The 10,171-nt window shown below is 49.4% G+C and overlaps 1 non-coding gene across 1 annotated transcript; it reads right to left on the reverse strand.

Moving 5' to 3' along the window:
• Window positions 1-463: 463 nt before the first annotated feature.
• On the reverse strand, window positions 464-617 carry LOC146870846 (5.8S ribosomal RNA). The gene has a single exon (XR_014959902.1). It is a non-coding gene; the product is annotated as a 5.8S ribosomal RNA (ribosomal RNA).
• Between the last annotated feature and the right edge of the window lie 9,554 nt (window positions 618-10,171).

The raw sequence follows: 10,171 nt of genomic DNA on the forward strand, positions 1-10,171 counted from the left end.
TGATCTGAGGTCGTAGTCGGAAAGAAAACGCCGGAGCGTTCGGGGGGGAGCCGGGGAAGGCCAGGCAAACCCTGCCGGAGCAGGGGGTCCTGGCGTACCCAGCAGCGCGCGCCCTCTTTCCCCGGATCGCGTCTGGAGGGGTTTCGCCCTCACCGGGAAGCCGGCCGCGGAGGAGGGCGCCCGAGGCACGTGCGCGCAGGCAGCCGGTGGGACACCACGGACAGCCACGCGCGGCACGCAGCCAGGCGCCCCGGGACGGGCCCGGGGCAGACCGGTCGCCAGGCCCCCTTCTCGGGGGGCCAGGCGCACAGGCGGCGTACCTCCGCGGCAGGACCCAGCCAGGGACCCTGCCAACGGGCGATCGAGGGGTCTGACCTTGTGGGGGGACGAAGGGGAAGCGGAGCTCACCCTGCGATGACCCCAGCCGTGTCCCGGGGAAGCCCCGGGGCGATTGACGATCGAGCGACCCTCAGACAGGCGTAGCCCCGGGAGGAACCCGGGGCTGCAAGGTGAATTCAAAGTGTCGATGATCAATGTGTCCTGCAATTCACACTAATTATCGCAGCTAGCTGCATTCTTCATCGACGCGCGAGCTGAGTGATCCACCGCCAAGAGTCACAGGCAACTTTTCGAAAACGTTCGCCCACCTGTGGGTGCAGGAGAGGCGGGAGGAAGGCACGCTGTCCGTCCGTCGCCCGCGCGGTGAGACGGCACGGGTGCCCCGTTCAAGGCTTCCCCTCTGGGAGTCAGACAGCACTGTCGTGGGGGGGAAAACATTGCCAGGCGCTCGGCCCGGGAGCCCACCCCCCACCCACCCGGGGCGAGGGAGGGGGCTCCCGGAGCGACGGGAGCAGGCAGCCCCGCAGCCGCCGGTCCCTCCAGGGGTAACCCGGGAGAGACCACGCGAGTCTTCAAACCCCTCAGCCCGGCCACATGGGACCGTGTCGGACCGGGTACCTGGCAACGAGGGAGGGTCGCTCCACCTGCACATCAGCCGTCCGTCGCCAGATCGGCCCCGAGCCGTGCCAGCAGAGGCCAGCGATCGGCCCACCACCACCGTCGCCTGGGTTGGAGGCGCCGGAAGGGAAGAGCCAGGTGGCTCCCCATCCCGCACGCCTCCAACCGACAGGAGCCAAGGTCCCCTCGCAGGCCCTCGGCCCCTTCTCTTCCAGGCCGCCCTGCCGCGCGAGAAGGGCCACTCCTCGGACGCCCGAGACCCGGTCAGATCGGGCCGGGTCGCGGGACGCCTGGAGGGCCCAGCCGGCGCCAGGGCCTTTTTTCGAGGGAGGGGTGGTGCCAGCAAAGGGATGCACTGCCATTCGGTTCCTGTGCCGGGTGAGTTTGGGTTTTGTCTCGGAGAGGGACAGGGGATGGGGGCCGCCCCCCGTCCCTGGTCCCTCACGCGTCAGTCGGGCCTTCCCTGGGGGGAAGGGGCCTGCCGAAGTCCCGGTCCTAAACCCCAGCGCCCCATGCGGCCGCGGACCGCTCCGCCGGCCGGAGCACGCCAGGGCAGGGCCCGCAGGAGGCGTGCTCACAGGAGGCGGGCCGAGGGCTTCTGGCTGGCGCGGACTGCAGACCATCTTTGATATCAGCGGCTCACGAGGGTATGGCGTCTGCCCATGCAAGCGTTGCAGCAACTGTTAATCTGTTACAACAACGTTACTGGTGGCGCGGGTTATATAAACAGGCTCGCACTTATGTGCTTGATTGTGACATTTGCCAGCAGATTAAACCTTCAACTGCTGCGCATCCACCACAAACTCAGTTGTACATATCCAATAAACCACTTGGGTGTGTTTATTTGGATCACTGAGGTCCTTTCTCCTCTGATACTGCGTACAAGTAATTCTTAGTTGCAGTGGATTCGTGCACACGTTTTCTGTGGGTATGGCCACAAAGGAGTACTGATGCCCGTACTGTCATCAGGGATTTGCGTGCCTTTGTGGGAAGTTTTGCGTGTGGTACCTTTCATTCTGATCAGGGCCCTGCGTTCGCCTCTAAGGCGTACAAATAAGCCATGAAAAATTTGGGGGTCCAAGTCAAATTTTCGTCTCCCTACCGACCTGAGGGTAATAGTGTAGTGGAGCGAATGAACCGTGACTTAAAGCAATCCTTGACAGCTAGGGTTTTAGGCACTGGCCGGAACTGGTTAGCCCATTTGTATGACGTCCAACGTGCACTTAATAATCTCCCTAGAAGGTCTCTGGGTGGGCGGACCCCATACATGATGCTCTTTGGCATAAAAATGTTTGTCCCGGACCTTGACAGTCTAGACATGGCGGCGCCTGCCGCACCCTTTGACGTAGATGATCACTGTGCTGTATTGCAGACTCTACAAGAAGCCAGAGACAGTCTCGCGAAGGAACATATGCCCTCCACATCTGATGCTGCGCTTCAGATTCCGGTAGTCGGCTGGCTACCTCGAGTTGGTGACCTGGTCTGTGAGAAGGTGGAGAACAAGAAGGAGTTCGGCCCCTCTTATCGTGCCCCGGTTCCAGTGCTCAGCATGCAGGGTACAAGAACAGTCATTTTACCTCCACTTCCTGGTCGGAAGGATAACAGGTACATCTCCATTGACAATGTCAAACTACAGCGAGTGGCCGATTCTTCTTAGTATGACTCCAGCGGTTTCTTGCCCTGCGATGCTGAGAAATTCTGTTTTGGCTCCGGCATCTACCACCATGTCTGATATTGCCATCGAGATGCATACGGTTACTGATCCTTTGTTACTACCAACGGTGGGTGGTCCACCTGAAGATACTGAGTATGCTTATCCTGCAGATGTAACATTGCCCGTTTTACAATCAACCGCAGTTACCCAGTCCCGTTTCTCCTTTGACACTAACTCAATGACTTCCAATGCCCCATCAAAGGTTTCTATTTTTGCTGTTTGGTTCAAACGACATTTTTTAATTCCCCCTTGGACTTACATTTGGCTGATGCTCATATGTATTTTTTTGTTCATGTCCAATGGATATGTAGTGGTATTTTTTCGTCTTGTGAACGGACACTACCTTAAAGAAAGATCTACAATTAGACTAATTGATGGAACTTTGGCCCCCCACTTCTCATCACACATCATAAAGAGGGACCAGACTTTTGTGAATATTACTGCCTGGCCAGTGTTAGATGGGATGCTGTTAAATTTCAGATTCATGGTCCAACTGAGGTTATCAATGTACCAAATGTATTTCGTGTTTCTATGGGTGATGTAGTCAAACAAAACATCCGTTCTGATGATTGGGACGTTCAGGCCATAGAAGCACTGTTTTCTGATTTGAAATATTATGCCGCATTTGATGCTGAGGATTTGTATTTAGACACTGCTAATTATGGTGAACAGTTTTGCTATCAACATTATGGCAATCATTTTCTACACAAAGCAAATACGTTTCGAAATTTTGTGAATTATACCCAGTGGGAACATTGTCCAACGCCAATCCTAGGTAGCGCCACCACATTGGTGGAAAAATTCACATATTTTTCAGATTTTAGTGTTTCAAATCCTGCCTCCTTTTATTTTAAAGTGGCGGCTGAGTCTCCCTCAAAAGTCAGGCTGACACACACTAAATTGTTATATTCCAAGTCCTTTATGGATGATTTGTCAATCAGCTGTTATGATCTGTGGAAGGCTAGTATTGATCTTAAATGGGTTTGGGGTTCCAAACCGTGGCAGGTACAAGGAACAGAAGCATTGCATCGTGCCTGCCTCATCCCGAACCACATGTTGTTCTTAAACTCAACAATCTTCCAGACCACCTGCTTTGGATTGGCTACTTCGAAAAAACTAAATTCACCCTCTACTCCGGATCTGGGTGCTTATCCAAATTGGGGTAATCATACAGATCTGTCCCTTGATGAGTTGCAGTCATACGTTACTAATACATCCTTCAATATTTCCAAGTTGCACTCTGAGGGATGGTTGCCTTGGCAGACAAGTTCTGATTCCTGTCAACATCGTTTTCTGCGTTTAACACCTGGGTACACACAGGTTCGCGTGGACCCTCGTTTTGAATCTTCACATACTGTAACAACCTACTCTGTGGGGAAGTTATGCCAATCTTGGCTGCAACATTCCACCTTGGCATCTGTTAAACTTCATTTATATAAATTACATGACAAAATAGATTTGAATGATTTTGTTAAGGGCCCTATAGGTGGCAGGTCCAAAAGATGGGTGTATGCTATTTATAACGAAGTTTGGAAGTTGTCAAAAATTGAAGCTGCTTCCAGATTGAGGGCTATTGATCAAGCCAATATGGAAAAAGTACTAGCTGTTATAGATAATAGCATTAACACCCTTTCTTCCAGAATTTACACTTTAGATAATATTGTTTCTTCTGTTGTTGATATTGTGCAGAATGATATGTCTGTTTTGTATCATGGTCAAAATCAATTACGTTCCATAATGCAATTTGCATGGACATTGCAAACGTTAAAGGCTGGGAAAGTTCCCTGGGACTACATGAATACGTCATCTTTGTTCCTTCCCTTTAATCTTACTGCAAAACAACAATTCATGTCCATGAAAGATGCGACATATTCCTTACTGCATACTGAAAAGTTAGAACCTTTACCTTTCTCTGTGGCCGAATTGAATTCCGCTGTGTGGCTTATCCACGGGTTAATCACATTGCCGCTTCCTTTGTTTAAATTCAGTTCATGCATGAAACAGTATGCCCTAGGTAGATATGAACAGCTGGGTACTGTTTTCCTGCATGAAGTTTGGTCACTCCCATTTACATACAGGTGCATGAGAGACGGTAAAGAGGTCTATTTGAAAGGTGAGGAATGCACTTCCACACCTGATCACTCTGTAGTCTGTAGGCACATTCAATTGCATGGTGCATGTAATGTGCACGCTCCTAATTTAGCTTGCGTCCTGAAAGGGATTCCAGTGCCAGCTATTATACCCTCTTTCACGCTGCTAGCTAACGGTAGTTATTTGCTTCTAAATATTGAAGCTTGCTGCGGAATGCTAGTGGGAATTCCCTACATAGTGACTGTAACACAGAGAGTAGTCTGCTGTAAAAATGTCCTTTTCCCACCCACACATGGCGGCTGGATGTATCCATCTGGCCTTCCATTCCAACCTTGATAGCAGAGTTCAACAAGATGAGCAGAATAAGGGCTCTATTGTCTCAAAAAGAAGTCGCACTGACTTCTTCCCGGGAAACATTTGTCCTTCACGTAGCAAATACGCGCACCGAGGTGCAAGCGCTTTTGAATACTGATCTCCCACTTCATTTTGGTGCCCTGATTCAAACTATCTTTAATGCCTCGTCAAGAACTGGCTTGGCAGATTTTTTCAAAATTGTGGGCTCCGGCCTCGTGACCTCCTTCCAAACTATTTTTGGTGTTATACCGGCATTTTTTCATTCTATTTTTTGCAGCGTCTTTGGCAGTCTCCCGTTGATTCTCGCCCTTGTGGCTGGGGTGCTGTTGTTGGTCTGCTTACTACGCAATGGCTGCACAGTTTGTATCACATGACAGCCTGGTACGGCTGCTACATCTTCGTAACCGGATGCTTGAATATTTTGGAACATTGCCACTGGCAACCTTAAGCATAGCCTATGGATTGTCATTCCGGTTTTCCTACTTTACATGCGTACAATCTGTTTTTCATTGCCTAGATTGTCCATTCGAATGGGCTCTGTATTTGTGCTTGTCGAACTCTGCGTCTCCTGCCCCGGATTATGATCGACTAATGAGTCCCTTAGTGGCTCATGAGTTGGACTGTTCTGGCGTCAGGATTATGGCCTGTGGAGCGGCACATGGAGTCCTGGGGAATTGGGACATCGTTACGGCTGCATATGACTTCCTGGCACAAAGTTATCTTGAAGAACACGCCAGTTGCCCTCTGATTGTAATAGAGGCCCCAGTTGTTGAAGAACATGTATGTTCATTTGCTTTATTAAACTGGATGGCGGACACTTTTACAGGACACTCCAATGATTTCCTCTTGGAAGCTGTTGCCACTTACTGTGCCTATACATTGATGGATTAACTTGGATGTCGTCCAACTTTCCTTTGCAAAAACTTTTTGTTTTTTTTATTCAACATTCGGGCTCTCCGAGCCTTGCCGTTGATTTTTCCATTCAAATTTTTTTTTTCCTTTTTTCGTTTTTATTTCCCTTCGAACCTTCACTGCCTTTTATATGGATTTCCAATTCGTGCCCTTAGTCCTGTTCTATCGAACTTGAACTCTGCATCCCTTATTATATCCCTATTTTGCTAGTGGTCCGATCAAGGGGGCGTGTAGTGAGGGCTGCGATTTAGATACATACATTGCTATGTTGGCATAAGCGCGTTAGATGTTAGAAAGCCATCTTGCCACTTTTGCTGCCTTTTCACACGACACTGCAGATACATGTTATTATTTGAAAACTGCTTGCTCGCCTTTTTTCTTCACATGAGAACTGTCTGTTGTTCACATCCCTAGAAGTGCGCTGCGACCTTGGTCTGAACATTGTGTAAAGAAACAGTCTGGGTCGCCTTACAATGCATGTTTTTGAGTTCAGGTTGATCGGCCCACTATGTAGCCATAACACGCACGCAGCTCCAAATACCTGAAAGTCGAGTGCTTTTAATATTGCAGACTGCAGGCTTTACACACATTCGGAAGAAGAGCTTTCCAAGGAGCAGAGAACACCTGATCCTGTGATGTGATTCCACTAAGCTGATCTTTACGGTATGGGGTTCCCCATTCAAGCCTAGAGACCTTCTACTAGTCTAATAATATTAGTTTACTAGTGAAAGGAAGGTGGCTGTATTCCACTGTCATTATATTATGATTACTCCTTTCATTTTCTATGGTAATGTAACAATGCTGATGGTTTTGATTTTAATCATTTGTCTGCTTATGTTAGCCAAAGTACTGCATCTTAGGACACGTAGGTTATAAAATAAACCTTTTAAACTTTACTGTGTCTCTGATTACTCTTGTTGTGGACTGATATGAGAATAATTACGAACAGGTATTTCTGATTCCCACCATTCCTGAGAGTACTCTAAGTCGCTTGTTCTGGGTTGTCTATACATTGGGACCTTCGAGATAATACGGATAACGAATGGGACACTGATGCTGGTCGGATAGGGGTTCTGGGTTCTGAGGTGAGTTTTTGGTACACCACAATTCACTGAGGTCCTGGTTTCCTGCGCATAGTTCTGTGCATGAGCAGAATCCCTGCAACAGTAGTGCAGGGTGTCGTGTTGGGGTAGTGTTTTAGGGTTTAAGGCAGTGCAGTGGTGTTTGTGTAGTGAAGGGGGTTGTGCTGGAGGTAGATTTAGGGTTTAGGGTAGTGCAGTGGTGTTTGGGTAGTGTAGGGAGTCGTGCTGGTGGTAGTGGTTTAGGGGGTGGGTAGTGCAGTGGTGCTTGTGTAGTGAAGGGGGTTGTGCTGGGGGTAGTGTTTTAGATTTTAGGGTAGTGCAGTGGTGTTTGTGTAGTCTAGGGGGTTGTGCTGGGGGTAGTGTTTTAGGGTTTAGGGTAGTGCAGTGGTGTTTGGGTAGTGTAGGGGGTCATGCTGGGGGTCGTTTTTCAGGGTTTAGAGTAGTGCAGTTGTGTATGTGTAGTGTAGGGGGTCACGTTTTAGGGTATAGGGTAGTGTAGTGGTGTTTGGGTAGTGTAGGGCATCATACTGGGGTTAGTGTTTTAGGGTTTAGGGCAGTGCAGTGTTGTTTGTGTAGTGTAGGGGGTCATGCTGGGGGTAGATTTAGGGTTGTGCAGTGCTGTTTGTGTAGTGCAGGGGGACGTGCTGGGGGTAGTGTTTTAGGGTTTAAGGCAGTGCAGTGGTGTTTGCGTAGGGAAGGTGGTCGTGCTGGGGGTAGTGTTTTAGGATTTAGGGTTGTGCAGTGGTGCTTGTGTCGTGTAGGGTGGCTTGTGCTGGGGCTAGATGTAGGGTTTAGGGTAGTGCAGTGTTGTTTGGGTAGTGTAGGGTAGTGTAGGATGTCGTGCTCGGGGTTGTGTTTTAGGGTTTAGGGTAGTGCAGTGGTGCTTGTGTAGTGAAGGGGGTCGTGCTGGGTTAGTTTTTTAGAGGTTAGGGTAGTGCAGTGATGTTTCTGTAGTCTAGGGGGTTGTGCTGTTGGTAGATTTAGTGTTTAGGGTAGTGCAGTGGTGTTTGGGTAGTGTAGGGAGTTGTGCTGGTGGTAGTGTTTAAGGGTTTAGCATAGTGCAGTTATGTTTGGGTAGTGTAGGGTGTCGTGCTGGGGTAGTGTTTTAGGGTTTAGGGTAGTGCAGTGGTGCTTTTGTAGAGTAGGGGGTCGTGATGAGGATACTGTTTTAGGGTTTAGATTAATGCAGGGGTGTTCGGGTAGTATAGTGGTTCATGCTGGAGGTAGTGTTTTAGGGTTTATGGTAATGCAGTGGTGTTTGGGTAGTTTAGGGGGTCATGCTGGGGGAAGATTTAGGGTTTAGGGTAGTGCAGTGGTGTTTGTGTTGTGAGGGGGTTATGCTGGGGATAGTGTTTTAGGGTTTAGGGTAGTGCAGTGGTGTTTGTGTAGAGTATGGGGTCATGCTGTGGATTGTGATTTAGGGTTTAGGGTAGTGCAGTGGTGTTTGTGTAGTTTAGAGGGTCATGCTGGGGTTTGATTTTAGGGTTTAGGGTAGTGCAGTGGTATTTGTGTAGTGTAGGGGGTCATGCTGGGGTTAGATTTAGGGTTTAGGGTAGTGCAGTGGTGTTTGTGTAGTGTAGGGTGTCATGTTGGGGGTAGGGTTTTAGGGTTTAAGGCAGTGCAGTGGTGTTTGTGTAGTGAAGGGGGTTGTGAGGGGGTTGTGTTTTAGGGTTTAGGGAGGTGCAGTGGTGTTTGTGTAGTGTAGGGGTTGTGCTGGGGTTTGATTTTAGGGTTTAGGGTAGTGCAGTGGTATTTGTGTAGTGCAGGGGGTCATGCTGGGGTTAGATTTAGGGTTTAGGGTAGTGCAGTGGTGTTTGTGTAGTGTAGGGTGTCGTGTTGGGGGTAGTGTTTTAGGGTTTAAGGCAGTGCAGTGGTGTTTGTGTAGTGAAGGGTGTTGTGTTTTAGGGTTTAGGGAGGTGCAGTGGTGTTTGTGTAGTGTAGGGGCTTGTGCTGGGGATAGATTTAGGGTTTAGGGTAGTGCAGTTATGTTTGGGTAGTGTAGGTTGTCGTGCTCGGGGTAGTGTTTTAGGGATTAGGGTAGTGCAGTGGTGCTTGTGTAGTGAAGAGGGTTGTGCTACGGGTAGTTTTTTAGAGGTTAGAGTAGTGCAGTGGTGTTTGTGTAGTCTAGGGTGTTGTGCTGGGGGTAGATTTAGGGTTTAGGGTAGTGCAGTAGTGTTTGGGTAGTGTAGGTGTCGTGCTGGGGCTAGTGTTTTAGGGTTTAGGGTAGTGCAGTGGTGTTTGTGTAGTGAAGGGGGTTGTGCTGGGGGTAGTGTTTTAGGGTTTAGGGTAGTGCAGTGGTGTTTGTGTAGTGTAGGGGGTTGTGCTAGGGGTAGATTTAGGGTTTAGGGTAGTGCAGTGGTGTTTCAGTAGTGTAGGGAGTCGTGCTGGTGGTAGTGTTTTAGGGGGGTAGGGTAGTGTAGTGGTGCTTGTGTAGTGAAGGGGGTCGAGCTGGGGGTAGTGTTTTAGAGTTTAGGGGAGTGCAGTTATGTTTGGGTAGCGTAGGGTGTCGTGCTGGGGTAGTGTTTTACAGTTTAGGGTAGTGCAGTGGTGTTTGGGTACTGTAGGGGGTCATGCTGGGGGTAGTGTTTTAGGGTTTAGGGTAGTGCAGTGGTGTTTGTGTAGTGGAGGGGGTCATGTTTTAGGGTATAGGGTAGTGTAGTGGGATTTGGGTAGTGTAGGGCGTCATGCTGGGGTTAGTGTTTTAGGGTTTAGGGAAGTGCAGTAATGTCTGTGTAGTGTAGGGGGTCATGCTGGGGGTAGATTTAGGGTTTAGGGTAGTGCAGTGGTGTTTGGGTAGTGTAGGGTGCCTTGCTCGGGGTAGTGTTTTAGGGTTTAGGGTAGTGCAGTGGTGCTTGTGTAGTGAAGGGGGTCGTGCTGGGTTACTTTTTAGAGGTAGGGTAGTCAAGTGGTGTTTCTTTAGTCTAGGGGGTTGTGCTGGGGGTAGATTTAGTGTTTAGGGTAGTGCAGTGGTGTTTGGGTAGTGTAGGGAGTTGTGCTGGTGGTAGTGTTTAAGGTTTTAGGGCAGTGCAGTTATGTTTGGGTAGTGTAGGGTGTCATGCTG

This window comes from Triturus cristatus, chromosome 1_1 (genome assembly GCF_964204655.1).
Source record: "Triturus cristatus chromosome 1_1, aTriCri1.1, whole genome shotgun sequence".
NCBI classification, from domain to species: Eukaryota; Metazoa; Chordata; class Amphibia; order Caudata; family Salamandridae; genus Triturus; species Triturus cristatus.